Consider the following 15206-nt stretch of genomic DNA (forward strand, 5'->3'; position numbering starts at 1 on the left):
CAAAGCCAAAGAGTCCATCCCAAAATCCGACAAACAAGCAAAATGAACAAAAAACATTGAATTCAATTCTTTCTGATTTTAGAAACTGCATTAAAGAAGGGGTGCACCGGTCCTGGAGATACTGCAATACCAGGTCAATGCGTGGAGTGGACAGAGCAAGCTCTTTTTCCATCTCCCTGTTCTAAAAATCCATTTAATATATGGTCCCCAGATAGGGGACGTATCAGATATTAAACTGATAAGAACAGATACTACACTTGATCTTAGCCAAAAGGCCGAGAAGCGATAACCAGAATTGGTTTCAAACTACGGAGCCACCCAAGGATCCTGAAAAGTCCATTTGTGGAGATGAGCTCCTGGACTCCCGTTAAGAAGACATGTTGTCAACCTCTAGATCCCTTACATGCCTGCACTTTTCGGCTTGCTGCTGCTGCAATCCACGCGTTTTAGATCTGCATAACTCCACCTCTTTAAACACAGCACCTTCACCCCCTGCTGTTCCCACCCGCCTCAACACCGTTGGAAGGGAGGAGAACCAATTAAGGCGGGGGGTGGGGTGGAACGAGCAGCTGTCTACCCTTAGCAGGAGGGCTCCTGATTACATACCTCTCCTGCTGCTGCTGCTGCTGGCTGTCCAGCAGCAGACTGAAGGTGGCTGCTGCTGTGCACAGGTATATAAAGGCTCAGAGCCTATTATGACACGCGCAGCCAGCGTTCCATTGCCACATTCCATCTACTGCAGGCAGGATACCTGGCTGGCTGAATGTCGCTGAGAAGCTCACAGAGACCGCCATAAGCAACAGTTTAACAGAATGCCACAGACTAATCAACCAAACTTTTTGGGTTGGGTTCTCTTTTATAGTCTGCAGGCATTAAATGAAAGAAGTCAGTGTTCCAGCAGAAGGAGACAACGTTTCAGAAAAGGCATTGTAGCAAACCAAAAAAGAAATTTTAAGCGCAGCAGAGTAACCAGCGCACATACCTGTTAGCTCAGGTGAGTTTAAAAGGCTGCTGTTGATAACAAGGGCATTTGCTAAATAGATGGTGTGTGTGCAACTATATACTGAAAGGTCAATTATATTGTGCAGCTTATCTCACCACCTGTAGTTACTTAGGTGAAAGCTCCAAAATGCTTGCCTAATATGTCTGTTTATCCAAAAGGAAGTAAAAAGGGAGAGCTAGAAAGATAGCATTGCATCACATTACATGGCAATGCAATGCACAGTTGCTGAAGTTGAACCAAAATGAGCTTGTAATCTGGCTTCTGCAACTTTGAACATGAAAAATCCAATGAGGAGAAGAAAAGCAAAGCCAAAGAGTCCATCCCAAAATCCGACAAACAAGCAAAATGAACAAAAAACATTGAATTCAATTCTTTCTGATTTTAGAAACTGCATTAAAGAAGGGGTGCACCGGTCCTGGAGATACTGCAATACCAGGTCAATGCGTGGAGTGGACAGAGCAAGCTCTTTTTCCATCTCCCTGTTCTAAAAATCCATTTAATATATGGTCCCCAGATAGAGGACGTATCAGATATTAAACTGATAAGAACAGATACTACACTTGATCTTAGCCAAAAGGCCGAGAAGCGATAACCAGAATTGGTTTCAAACTACGGAGCCACCCAAGGATCCTGAAAAGTCCATTTGTGGAGATGAGCTCCTGGACTCCCGTTAAGAAGACATGTTGTCAACCTCTAGATCCCTTACATGCCTGCACTTTTCGGCTTGCTGCTGCTGCAATCCACGCGTTTTAGATCTGCATAACTCCACCTCTTTAAACACAGCACCTTCACCCCCTGCTGTTCCCACCCGCCTCAACACCGTTGGAAGGGAGGAGAACCAATTAAGGCGGGGGGTGGGGTGGAACGAGCAGCTGTCTACCCTTAGCAGGAGGTCTCCTGATTACATACCTCTCCTGCTGCTGCTGCTGCTGGCTGTCCAGCAGCAGACTGAAGGTGGCTGCTGCTGTGCACAGGTATATAAAGGCTCAGAGCCTATTATGACACGCGCAGCCAGCGTTCCATTGCCACATTCCATCTACTGCAGGCAGGATACCTGGCTGGCTGAATGTCGCTGAGAAGCTCACAGAGACCGCCATAAGCAACAGTTTAACAGAATGCCACAGACTAATCAACCAAACTTTTTGGGTTGGGTTCTCTTTTATAGTCTGCAGGCATTAAATGAAAGAAGTCAGTGTTCCAGCAGAAGGAGACAACGTTTCAGAAAAGGCATTGTAGCAAACCAAAAAAGAAATTTTAAGCGCAGCAGAGTAACCAGCGCACATACCTGTTAGCTCAGGTGAGTTTAAAAGGCTGCTGTTGATAACAAGGGCATTTGCTAAATAGATGGTGTGTGTGCAACAATATACTGAAAGGTCAATTATATTGTGCAGCTTATCTCACCACCTGTAGTTATTTAGGTGAAAGCTCCAAAATGCTTGCCTAATATGTCTGTTTATCCAAAAGGAAGTAAAAAGGGAGAGCTAGAAAGATAGCATTGCATCACATTACATGGCAATGCAATGCACAGTTGCTGAAGTTGAACCAAAATGAGCTTGTAATCTGGCTTCTGCAACTTTGAACATGAAAAATCCAATGAGGAGAAGAAAAGCAAAGCCAAAGAGTCCATCCCAAAATCCGACAAACAAGCAAAATGAACAAAAAACATTGAATTCAATTCTTTCTGATTTTAGAAACTGCATTAAAGAAGGGGTGCACCGGTCCTGGAGATACTGCAATACCAGGTCAATGCGTGGAGTGGACAGAGCAAGCTCTTTTTCCATCTCCCTGTTCTAAAAATCCATTTAATATATGGTCCCCAGATAGGGGACGTATCAGATATTAAACTGATAAGAACAGATACTACACTTGATCTTAGCCAAAAGGCCGAGAAGCGATAACCAGAATTGGTTTCAAACTACGGAGCCACCCAAGGATCCTGAAAAGTCCATTTGTGGAGATGAGCTCCTGGACTCCCGTTAAGAAGACATGTTGTCAACCTCTAGATCCCTTACATGCCTGCACTTTTCGGTTTGCTGCTGCTGCAATCCACGCGTTTTAGATCTGCATAACTCCACCTCTTTAAACACAGCACCTTCACCCCCTGCTGTTCCCACCCGCCTCAACACCGTTGGAAGGGAGGAGAACCAATTAAGGCGGGGGGTGGGGTGGAACGAGCAGCTGTCTACCCTTAGCAGGAGGGCTCCTGATTACATACCTCTCCTGCTGCTGCTGCTGCTGGCTGTCCAGCAGCAGACTGAAGGTGGCTGCTGCTGTGCACAGGTATATAAAGGCTCAGAGCCTATTATGACACGCGCAGCCAGCGTTCCATTGCCACATTCCATCTACTGCAGGCAGGATACCTGGCTGGCTGAATGTCGCTGAGAAGCTCACAGAGACCGCCATAAGCAACAGTTTAACAGAATGCCACAGACTAATCAACCAAACTTTTTGGGTTGGGTTCTCTTTTATAGTCTGCAGGCATTAAATGAAAGAAGTCAGTGTTCCAGCAGAAGGAGACAACGTTTCAGAAAAGGCATTGTAGCAAACCAAAAAAGAAATTTTAAGCGCAGCAGAGTAACCAGCGCACATACCTGTTAGCTCAGGTGAGTTTAAAAGGCTGCTGTTGATAACAAGGGCATTTGCTAAATAGATGGTGTGTGTGCAACAATATACTGAAAGGTCAATTATATTGTGCAGCTTATCTCACCACCTGTAGTTATTTAGGTGAAAGCTCCAAAATGCTTGCCTAATATGTCTGTTTATCCAAAAGGAAGTAAAAAGGAGAGCTAGAAAGATAGCATTGCATCACATTACATGGCAATGCAATGCACAGTTGCTGAAGTTGAACCAAAATGAGCTTGTAATCTGGCTTCTGCAACTTTGAACATGAAAAATCCAATGAGGAGAAGAAAAGCAAAGCCAAAGAGTCCATCCCAAAATCCGACAAACAAGCAAAATGAACAAAAAACATTGAATTCAATTCTTTCTGATTTTAGAAACTGCATTAAAGAAGGGGTGCACCGGTCCTGGAGATACTGCAATACCAGGTCAATGCATGGAGTGGACAGAGCAAGCTCTTTTTCCATCTCCCTGTTCTAAAAATCCATTTAATATATGGTCCCCAGATAGGGGACGTATCAGATATTAAACTGATAAGAACAGATTTTTTTTTTTTTTTTTTTTTTGTTTCCAAACATTCAGAAATTAAGTTTTATAATCTTAAATCGTATATCACCAAACTCAAGATTTTAGTTCCATCATCGTGTTTAGATATTATATTTATATTTTTTCATTTGAATTAATATATATAAAGTTAAACATAACAATTCCTTTGCAGTTTCAACAGTTTCCAAACAAATCAGCACTGACATTACTTCACCCGGTTTCCCAAACTAAATATCCCCTTTTTCTCTTTTACTTTCCTCCCAACAAAACCCCTTAACTTCTTTTCTTCCTCCTCATGCTCTAACCGCATCTGTTCCCTATCATACTCTTCCTCATCATCTCTGAAAGTCACCACCTTCTCCAACACTTTACCCTTTTCCTCTTTTACTTCTTTCTTTTCACCAGATACTTTCCTTGATCCACAATTTTCCTGTACCGTTACCTTTTTCTTCAATTTCACCTTTAAACTTTCAACTTCTTTTCCCTGCTTATTCTCCTCTATAATTATGGCATCAACTTCCTTCTTCATTTTATCACCAATATCTTCCTTTTGTCCTCCAAAGTTCTTTTCAAAAGTTCCTTTGCTGCTTTCCATGTAACAATACCCAGAACTCCCGTTTACCATAATCCTCCCATTATGCAAATTTTCTTCTCCTGTTGTCCACACCAAAAAACGTCTCTTTCCGTTCCAAATACCAACTTTGTTCCTGTATAATTTCTGAAACTTTACCATCTTACATTTAGATTCCAAAAAAACCATTATCTCCTCTATTTCCACAAACGGATTGTCCATGTAAATTATCACACTCTTCGGTTTCCCCATGAATGATGCACTTACTCCAATTTTCCCAGAATCCTCTTCACTCCAGCCTTTGAAAAAATGAATGCACTTTTCCTCAGAAACTAGAGTCACATCACAAACTTTACCTTGCTTTATTTCTTGCATACAGTAGATATCCTTCTCCAAAACTTCATATTTCCTCAAAATTTCCAGAATCCATTTTTCTTCCAAAAAAGTTTCTTCCGTCTCCCGTTTCACAAAAAAACATAAGCATCTCTTCTTTTTCCAAAACTCCATCTCAACGATCCGTTTTCCTTCCGTTTTTTCCTTTTAATCCTCCAAATGTTGCCACCACAGCTATGTGTGGCGACAGTTGCCCCCCACAGCTATGTGTGGTGACAAGGTGATCGCCTCTCGTTGCCCAGGGACTAATCCGACTCCCTAATAGCAGCAGGGGGGTTTAGCTCCACCGATAAGTGTAGCGATCCCCCCAGGCCAAGGAGCCGGGTACCCCAAGCGCCTCCCAGCCAAGACCAAGGCAGAAACCGCTAGATCACTGCACTTGATCTTAGCCAAAAGGCCGAGAAGCGATAACCAGAATTGGTTTCAAACTACGGAGCCACCCAAGGATCCTGAAAAGTCCATTTGTGGAGATGAGCTCCTGGACTCCCGTTAAGAAGACATGTTGTCAACCTCTAGATCCCTTACATGCCTGCACTTTTCGGCTTGCTGCTGCTGCAATCCACGCGTTTTAGATCTGCATAACTCCACCTCTTTAAACACAGCACCTTCACCCCCTGCTGTTCCCACCCGCCTCAACACCGTTGGAAGGGAGGAGAACCAATTAAGGCGGGGGGTGGGGTGGAACGAGCAGCTGTCTACCCTTAGCAGGAGGGCTCCTGATTACATACCTCTCCTGCTGCTGCTGCTGCTGGCTGTCCAGCAGCAGACTGAAGGTGGCTGCTGCTGTGCACAGGTATATAAAGGCTCAGAGCCTATTATGACATGCGCAGCCAGCGTTCCATTGCCACATTCCATCTACTGCAGGCAGGATACCTGGCTGGCTGAATGTCGCTGAGAAGCTCACAGAGACCGCCATAAGCAACAGTTTAACAGAATGCCACAGACTAATCAACCAAACTTTTTGGGTTGGGTTCTCTTTTATAGTCTGCAGGCATTAAATGAAAGAAGTCAGTGTTCCAGCAGAAGGAGACAACGTTTCAGAAAAGGCATTGTAGCAAACCAAAAAAGAAATTTTAAGCGCAGCAGAGTAACCAGCGCACATACCTGTTAGCTCAGGTGAGTTTAAAAGGCTGCTGTTGATAACAAGGGCATTTGCTAAATAGATGGTGTGTGTGCAACAATATACTGAAAGGTCAATTATATTGTGCAGCTTATCTCACCACCTGTAGTTATTTAGGTGAAAGCTCCAAAATGCTTGCCTAATATGTCTGTTTATCCAAAAGGAAGTAAAAAGGGAGAGCTAGAAAGATAGCATTGCATCACATTACATGGCAATGCAATGCACAGTTGCTGAAGTTGAACCAAAATGAGCTTGTAATCTGGCTTCTGCAACTTTGAACATGAAAAATCCAATGAGGAGAAGAAAAGCAAAGCCAAAGAGTCCATCCCAAAATCCGACAAACAAGCAAAATGAACAAAAAACATTGAATTCAATTCTTTCTGATTTTAGAAACTGCATTAAAGAAGGGGTGCACCGGTCCTGGAGATACTGCAATACCAGGTCAATGCGTGGAGTGGACAGAGCAAGCTCTTTTTCCATCTCCCTGTTCTAAAAATCCATTTAATATATGGTCCCCAGATAGGGGACGTATCAGATATTAAACTGATAAGAACAGATACTACACTTGATCTTAGCCAAAAGGCCGAGAAGCGATAACCAGAATTGGTTTCAAACTACGGAGCCACCCAAGGATCCTGAAAAGTCCATTTGTGGAGATGAGCTCCTGGACTCCCGTTAAGAAGACATGTTGTCAACCTCTAGATCCCTTACATGCCTGCACTTTTCGGCTTGCTGCTGCTGCAATCCACGCGTTTTAGATCTGCATAACTCCACCTCTTTAAACACAGCACCTTCACCCCCTGCTGTTCCCACCCGCCTCAACACCGTTGGAAGGGAGGAGAACCAATTAAGGCGGGGGGTGGGGTGGAACGAGCAGCTGTCTACCCTTAGCAGGAGGGCTCCTGATTACATACCTCTCCTGCTGCTGCTGCTGCTGGCTGTCCAGCAGCAGACTGAAGGTGGCTGCTGCTGTGCACAGGTATATAAAGGCTCAGAGCCTATTATGACACGCGCAGCCAGCGTTCCATTGCCACATTCCATCTACTGCAGGCAGGATACCTGGCTGGCTGAATGTCGCTGAGAAGCTCACAGAGACCGCCATAAGCAACAGTTTAACAGAATGCCACAGACTAATCAACCAAACTTTTTGGGTTGGGTTCTCTTTTATAGTCTGCAGGCATTAAATGAAAGAAGTCAGTGTTCCAGCAGAAGGAGACAACGTTTCAGAAAAGGCATTGTAGCAAACCAAAAAAGAAATTTTAAGCGCAGCAGAGTAACCAGCGCACATACCTGTTAGCTCAGGTGAGTTTAAAAGGCTGCTGTTGATAACAAGGGCATTTGCTAAATAGATGGTGTGTGTGCAACAATATACTGAAAGGTCAATTATATTGTGCAGCTTATCTCACCACCTGTAGTTATTTAGGTGAAAGCTCCAAAATGCTTGCCTAATATGTCTGTTTATCCAAAAGGAAGTAAAAAGGGAGAGCTAGAAAGATAGCATTGCATCACATTACATGGCAATGCAATGCACAGTTGCTGAAGTTGAACCAAAATGAGCTTGTAATCTGGCTTCTGCAACTTTGAACATGAAAAATCCAATGAGGAGAAGAAAAGCAAAGCCAAAGAGTCCATCCCAAAATCCGACAAACAAGCAAAATGAACAAAAAACATTGAATTCAATTCTTTCTGATTTTAGAAACTGCATTAAAGAAGGGGTGCACCGGTCCTGGAGATACTGCAATACCAGGTCAATGCGTGGAGTGGACAGAGCAAGTTCTTTTTCCATCTCCCTGTTCTAAAAATCCATTTAATATATGGTCCCCAGATAGGGGACGTATCAGATATTAAACTGATAAGAACAGATACTACACTTGATCTTAGCCAAAAGGCCGAGAAGCGATAACCAGAATTGGTTTCAAACTACGGAGCCACCCAAGGATCCTGAAAAGTCCATTTGTGGAGATGAGCTCCTGGACTCCCGTTAAGAAGACATGTTGTCAACCTCTAGATCCCTTACATGCCTGCACTTTTCGGCTTGCTGCTGCTGCAATCCACCCGTTTTAGATCTGCATAACTCCACCTCTTTAAACACAGCACCTTCACCCCCTGCTGTTCCCACCCGCCTCAACACCGTTGGAAGGGAGGAGAACCAATTAAGGCGGGGGGTGGGGTGGAACGAGCAGCTGTCTACCCTTAGCAGGAGGGCTCCTGATTACATACCTCTCCTGCTGCTGCTGCTGCTGGCTGTCCAGCAGCAGACTGAAGGTGGCTGCTGCTGTGCACAGGTATATAAAGGCTCAGAGCCTATTATGACATGCGCAGCCAGCGTTCCATTGCCACATTCCATCTACTGCAGGCAGGATACCTGGCTGGCTGAATGTCGCTGAGAAGCTCACAGAGACCGCCATAAGCAACAGTTTAACAGAATGCCACAGACTAATCAACCAAACTTTTTGGGTTGGGTTCTCTTTTATAGTCTGCAGGCATTAAATGAAAGAAGTCAGTGTTCCAGCAGAAGGAGACAACGTTTCAGAAAAGGCATTGTAGCAAACCAAAAAAGAAATTTTAAGCGCAGCAGAGTAACCAGCGCACATACCTGTTAGCTCAGGTGAGTTTAAAAGGCTGCTGTTGATAACAAGGGCATTTGCTAAATAGATGGTGTGTGTGCAACAATATACTGAAAGGTCAATTATATTGTGCAGCTTATCTCACCACCTGTAGTTATTTAGGTGAAAGCTCCAAAATGCTTGCCTAATATGTCTGTTTATCCAAAAGGAAGTAAAAAGGGAGAGCTAGAAAGATAGCATTGCATCACATTACATGGCAATGCAATGCACAGTTGCTGAAGTTGAACCAAAATGAGCTTGTAATCTGGCTTCTGCAACTTTGAACATGAAAAATCCAATGAGGAGAAGAAAAGCAAAGCCAAAGAGTCCATCCCAAAATCCGACAAACAAGCAAAATGAACAAAAAACATTGAATTCAATTCTTTCTGATTTTAGAAACTGCATTAAAGAAGGGGTGCACCGGTCCTGGAGATACTGCAATACCAGGTCAATGCGTGGAGTGGACAGAGCAAGCTCTTTTTCCATCTCCCTGTTCTAAAAATCCATTTAATATATGGTCCCCAGATAGGGGACGTATCAGATATTAAACTGATAAGAACAGATACTACACTTGATCTTAGCCAAAAGGCCGAGAAGCGATAACCAGAATTGGTTTCAAACTACGGAGCCACCCAAGGATCCTGAAAAGTCCATTTGTGGAGATGAGCTCCTGGACTCCCGTTAAGAAGACATGTTGTCAACCTCTAGATCCCTTACATGCCTGCACTTTTCGGCTTGCTGCTGCTGCAATCCACGCGTTTTAGATCTGCATAACTCCACCTCTTTAAACACAGCACCTTCACCCCCTGCTGTTCCCACCCGCCTCAACACCGTTGGAAGGGAGGAGAACCAATTAAGGCGGGGGGTGGGGTGGAACGAGCAGCTGTCTACCCTTAGCAGGAGGGCTCCTGATTACATACCTCTCCTGCTGCTGCTGCTGCTGGCTGTCCAGCAGCAGACTGAAGGTGGCTGCTGCTGTGCACAGGTATATAAAGGCTCAGAGCCTATTATGACACGCGCAGCCAGCGTTCCATTGCCACATTCCATCTACTGCAGGCAGGATACCTGGCTGGCTGAATGTCGCTGAGAAGCTCACAGAGACCGCCATAAGCAACAGTTTAACAGAATGCCACAGACTAATCAACCAAACTTTTTGGGTTGGGTTCTCTTTTATAGTCTGCAGGCATTAAATGAAAGAAGTCAGTGTTCCAGCAGAAGGAGACAACGTTTCAGAAAAGGCATTGTAGCAAACCAAAAAAGAAATTTTAAGCGCAGCAGAGTAACCAGCGCACATACCTGTTAGCTCAGGTGAGTTTAAAAGGCTGCTGTTGATAACAAGGGCATTTGCTAAATAGATGGTGTGTGTGCAACAATATACTGAAAGGTCAATTATATTGTGCAGCTTATCTCACCACCTGTAGTTATTTAGGTGAAAGCTCCAAAATGCTTGCCTAATATGTCTGTTTATCCAAAAGGAAGTAAAAAGGGAGAGCTAGAAAGATAGCATTGCATCACATTACATGGCAATGCAATGCACAGTTGCTGAAGTTGAACCAAAATGAGCTTGTAATCTGGCTTCTGCAACTTTGAACATGAAAAATCCAATGAGGAGAAGAAAAGCAAAGCCAAAGAGTCCATCCCAAAATCCGACAAACAAGCAAAATGAACAAAAAACATTGAATTCAATTCTTTCTGATTTTAGAAACTGCATTAAAGAAGGGGTGCACCGGTCCTGGAGATACTGCAATACCAGGTCAATGCGTGGAGTGGACAGAGCAAGCTCTTTTTCCATCTCCCTGTTCTAAAAATCCATTTAATATATGGTCCCCAGATAGGGGACGTATCAGATATTAAACTGATAAGAACAGATTTTTTTTTTTTAATTTGGCTATCCCCTGCAGAGGGATAAAACCGTTTATTAAAACTTTAACAAATTACAAGCATAATTACACAAATACCAAACGTTAAAAGACAAATGAAATTTACAAAACAAAAAAATACAAAGATTTTAAATAATTAGGTTCCATTGGTCAACAAGCCATTTTTTGGAAATATGTATATTCTTCTTTTTGTCAATTAAATAATAAGTATACATTTCACATAAACATAAACTTAAAACATCATTCACTGATAAAACATCTTGTTTAAAAATAGCAATGTTGCGCGCTTTCCAGAGAGATGACTTGGCGCAGTTCACTGTCTTCCAAGCCATTGTGTACTGGTCCATTGTGGGGCATTCCATAAGTCCGTATAGCACAGTTTTATATGTAAAGTCCTTGAGGTCTGCCACCCTTTCCAGTAGGGGGAGCAGTCTTCTCCAGAAATCCTTTGCAAAATTACATGTCCATAATAGATGTTCCACCGTTTCCTCGTCTTGGCATCCGGCTCTTGGGCAGATGGCAGACCTCACAAATCCTCTTCTGTATTGGAATGCCCGGCAAGGAAGACAGCGGTGCATGCAACTCCAAGCCAGATCTCTCTGTTCATTAAAAAGATAAAAAACGTTAATCATTTTCCAGATAGACATAGATTTGTCATCATCATATCTGTCAACATTACATATTTCCTCACTTTTACGTATTTCTTTAATTAGTTTCTTACTATTTCTTAATTCCTCTATTTTCTTAGTCCCTAAATTAAAATCGGACACTATTTTCCTTAAAATCTCATAATGCGTCGACAAATTAAAAGCATGGGGCACAGATATATTAACTTCATACCATCCAAACTTTCTCATAAAAAATCCTGTATTAAAACGCATAAAAAAGGACCAATAGTGATTCTTAAAAAGGGCATTAAAACAGTAAACGAACAGATGGATTAAAAGAAACCTATTAAAATCTGGAAAATCTTTACCACCTTTTACTTTTGATTTCATCACGATTTCTCTTTTCAGCTTTTCCATTTTTGAGTTCCAAAAGAAGGTAAAACAGGTTTTGGTTATCTTTTTTAAAACATTAACAGGCGGGGGGAAAACCATGCTAAGATACAATAAAAGAGGTAAAATCACCATCTTTAAAACCAATACTTTACCCTCCATTGTAAGTCTCCTCATGTTCCACATACATATTTTCGTATTTACTTTCTGTGTAACTGTTTCCCAACTATTATAACCATCATTATTTTCAGTGAATGATATACCTAAAATGGAAATGGATTCGGAGACATTAATTGGTACATCACGTAAAATCATCCCCCCAACACTTAAAATGTTACACTTATTAAAATTGATTTTAAAACCAGAAGCTAGACAAAAGGATTGCACTTGATGGAGAGTGGCCGTAAGTGATGGTGCATCTGTACACAAGACCGCCACGTCATCCATGTAGCCTACAACCTTGGCCTCCAAACCACCGCTTCCAGGCAGAGGGACACCGCATATCTGTTTATTTTGGCGTATTGCACATAACATTGGTTCCAGTGCACAGATAAACAGTAGGGGGGACAGAGGGCATCCCTGTTTCACCCCTGACCGTAAAAATACCTCTTGTGTCTTAAAACCATTCACTAAAATCTTACTTGTACAATCCTTGTAAAATGCTTTAAGCGATAGTAAAAACCCTTCTGGTATGCCCATTTTCTCTAAAACTTTAAAAAGATAAAAGTGTGAGACACGGTCAAATGCTTTTTCAAAATCAATAGATAAAATCGCCATTTTCCCCTTTCTGTCTTTCACATCCTCAATACAGTCTTTCACTAAATTCAGATTGTCCCATATACTGCGCCCCGGCACCCCACACACTTGATTAGAATGAATAACTTTGCTGATGACTTCTTTTAGACGATTTGCACAAATTTTAGCCATTATTTTATAGTCACAATTTAAAAGTGTTATTGGTCTCCAGTTTTCTAATTTTGATTTATCGCCTTTTTTGTATAGGAGGGAGACTTCACCTTTCTTCCAGGAATTTAATAAAACCTTATTATTAAAAACCTCAGTAAACAAATAAAACAAATCATCTTTTAAAATATCATAAAAACATACATAAAATTCTATTGGGATGCCATCAGGACCAGGGACCTTTCCAGTTTTAAAACTTTTAATAGTTTTTAACACTTCTTGTTCCGTTAAAACTTGGGATAAAAACTCTTGGGATGCGGGATCTAAAACAGCTGTTAGTCCTTGCAGCGAATCATCCATTAATTTATTATCTATATTTTTTCCATTAAAAAGATTAGAAAAAAACCCCTCAACTTTACCCAGCATATTTTTTATATTATTCTCACCATCTATATGGTCAATTATCACTTTTTCTTTTTTATTTTTCCTAAAAAAATATCTGGAACACTTTTCATTTTCTTCTATATGTTGTACTCTAGAACGAAAAATTATCTCTTTTCCTTTTTGTTCTAGCCATTTTGAAATCTCTTCTTTTAAGTTTGAAATATCAACTTGTACATCTATCCCATTGTCTCTGAGCTTAAATAATGTTTGTAGGCGGGTATTTAAAATTCTATATTCTTCATATTTTTCTTTGGCTCTACATATACTCTTTTTAATAAAAAAGTCTTTTATTTTTACTTTCATTCTATCCCACCATACACTCATAGTCTCATTTGTTTTTTTCCCTTTTCTACATTTCCTATAAAACTCAATAAAATCTGATAAAATCTGCGGGTCGGTTAAAAGGGATACGTTCATTTTCCAGCTTTTCTTACCACATTTTTTGTTGTCATTTACTTTTATGGTAAAGGATAAAAGTTTATGGTCTGAAAATATATTAGTTAAAACTTCACATTTGGCAGGTATTGTTTTATCTGAACCAAAAATAAAATCAATCCTAGAGCTACAATTAGCATTGCTCCAAGTAAAACCGGCGTCCTCTGGGCTGTCACTATGACACTCTTTATATATGTCTATCAATTTAGCATCTTTGACTATATCATGTAGCATACCTGAGGTTTTATCGTAGTTCCTGCTTACAGAGCTGGAGCGCCGGTTTTCACCTTTTAAAACACAATTAAAATCCCCTGCTAAGATAAAAGGTTCAGAGTTATTAATAAATAATGGTAAAAGATCAAGCATTTCGGCTCTTTCATTTTTCTCTGGGGATCCATAAAAATTTAAAAACTGCCATCTAATACCATCAATAAAAGCTTTTACTAATAAAATACGACCTGGTAAAATTTCCTGAATAAAATCAATTAAAACGTTCCCATTAAAAAGTATGGCTACACCCGCTGATCCTGCAGCATTCGATCCGGACCAGACAGATGGCCCACACTTCCACTCATCTTTATATTTTTGATATGACATTTCATGTGGGATATTACATTCTTGCAGAAAAAATACAGATGCAGTAAAACACGTAAAAAAATTAAAAAGAGCAGTTCTTCTCGTGTTAGATTTTATGCCTCTCACGTTGAGGGAAATACCTTTGAGTTCAGCCATCATTAGAAAATGTAGAAATTTTACTTAGGTAACTAAGAGCAACGGATTTACCTGTCCGATGAACCTGATCAGACCACTGGGCTTGCGCCTCCCTCCTCATCTGATAGTATCGTCACGAGAGTCTCCGTGGAGGAGGAAAGATTACCACATTTATATAAACCCGACGCTACACTGGCATAGCTCGGAGGGCTGGCTGGCAGAACCCGCTGGGTCTCCATTGGCTGGCCATGCAGTTCCTCATCAGGTGGGTCCCCGAGGGGTTCCGCCGCCCCTGTTTGACCTGTAGAAGGTCGTCCTATAGGAGGAGGTTGCGCACAAGGCAGAGCCTCTGACTCTTCAGAGGCAGCAAGATCCCGGTCCCCACCTGTAGCAGCGGAGACCGAAACCCCTGAGGGTCCAGCGTCCACGTCCCCTTCAGGAGAAGTGTCCATCTGTTCACCTCCTGCTGCCTCCTCCGAACCACCCTTTTTCTTTTTCTTAGGACCTACCTTTATCCACTCAGCGCCCTCAGCACTAGGAGACCCAGACTGGGCATGGGCTTCTGTGTCGGCCTTTTGCCGGTCCCTTTTGACCTTACCAGTAGTGCCCTTCTGCTCCTTCTCAGCCCTCCTTTTGGACTCCCGCAGGTCCTGCAGCCAGGTTTTGGGATTTGGTATTTTACCTGTCATAGACTCTGGAGACACTTCACTATTTGGTACGCCCTTATTGTCTCCAGAGGCTCCAGGTTGTTGTTCCTCCTCCTGAGGGGTGGTCTGATCTTTTGGTCCTTGGTCGGACGTCTTGGACTTCCCCTTTTGCTCATCTTCCCGAAATCTGTGAGGGCAAGAAAAATAAAAGTGACCTGGAGTCTGGCAAAAACTGCATTTCTTTTCCTTAGGGCATTCTTTTGTCTCATGTTCTTCACTAGCACAATTTCTACATGATACATGACAGTTTTCTTTTGAATGACCATAGCG

General features: G+C 42.1%; 8 non-coding genes across 8 annotated transcripts; all 8 read right to left on the bottom strand.

The window, feature by feature from the left end:
• Positions 1 to 96: 96 nt before the first annotated feature.
• LOC141215046 (U2 spliceosomal RNA) lies at positions 97 to 287 on the bottom strand. Its single transcript, XR_012284194.1, has one exon. It is a non-coding gene; the product is annotated as a U2 spliceosomal RNA (small nuclear RNA).
• Positions 288 to 1402: 1115 nt separating this feature from the next.
• Positions 1403 to 1593, bottom strand: LOC141215079 (U2 spliceosomal RNA). The gene has a single exon (XR_012284225.1). It is a non-coding gene; the product is annotated as a U2 spliceosomal RNA (small nuclear RNA).
• A 1115-nt stretch (positions 1594 to 2708) lies between these two features.
• On the bottom strand, positions 2709 to 2899 carry LOC141215047 (U2 spliceosomal RNA). The gene has a single exon (XR_012284195.1). It is a non-coding gene; the product is annotated as a U2 spliceosomal RNA (small nuclear RNA).
• Positions 2900 to 4013: 1114 nt separating this feature from the next.
• Positions 4014 to 4213, bottom strand: LOC141215138 (U2 spliceosomal RNA). Its single transcript, XR_012284280.1, has one exon. It is a non-coding gene; the product is annotated as a U2 spliceosomal RNA (small nuclear RNA).
• A 2443-nt stretch (positions 4214 to 6656) lies between these two features.
• LOC141215048 (U2 spliceosomal RNA) lies at positions 6657 to 6847 on the bottom strand. Its single transcript, XR_012284196.1, has one exon. It is a non-coding gene; the product is annotated as a U2 spliceosomal RNA (small nuclear RNA).
• Positions 6848 to 7962: 1115 nt separating this feature from the next.
• Positions 7963 to 8153, bottom strand: LOC141215096 (U2 spliceosomal RNA). The gene has a single exon (XR_012284242.1). It is a non-coding gene; the product is annotated as a U2 spliceosomal RNA (small nuclear RNA).
• A 1115-nt stretch (positions 8154 to 9268) lies between these two features.
• Positions 9269 to 9459, bottom strand: LOC141215049 (U2 spliceosomal RNA). Its single transcript, XR_012284197.1, has one exon. It is a non-coding gene; the product is annotated as a U2 spliceosomal RNA (small nuclear RNA).
• A 1115-nt stretch (positions 9460 to 10574) lies between these two features.
• LOC141215124 (U2 spliceosomal RNA) lies at positions 10575 to 10765 on the bottom strand. Its single transcript, XR_012284267.1, has one exon. It is a non-coding gene; the product is annotated as a U2 spliceosomal RNA (small nuclear RNA).
• Positions 10766 to 15206: the final 4441 nt, after the last annotated feature.

Source organism: Phyllobates terribilis, unplaced genomic scaffold (assembly GCF_046119375.1).
Source record: "Phyllobates terribilis strain yellow unplaced genomic scaffold, ASM4611937v1 Scaffold_230__1_contigs__length_3167835, whole genome shotgun sequence".
NCBI classification, from domain to species: domain Eukaryota; kingdom Metazoa; phylum Chordata; class Amphibia; order Anura; family Dendrobatidae; genus Phyllobates; species Phyllobates terribilis.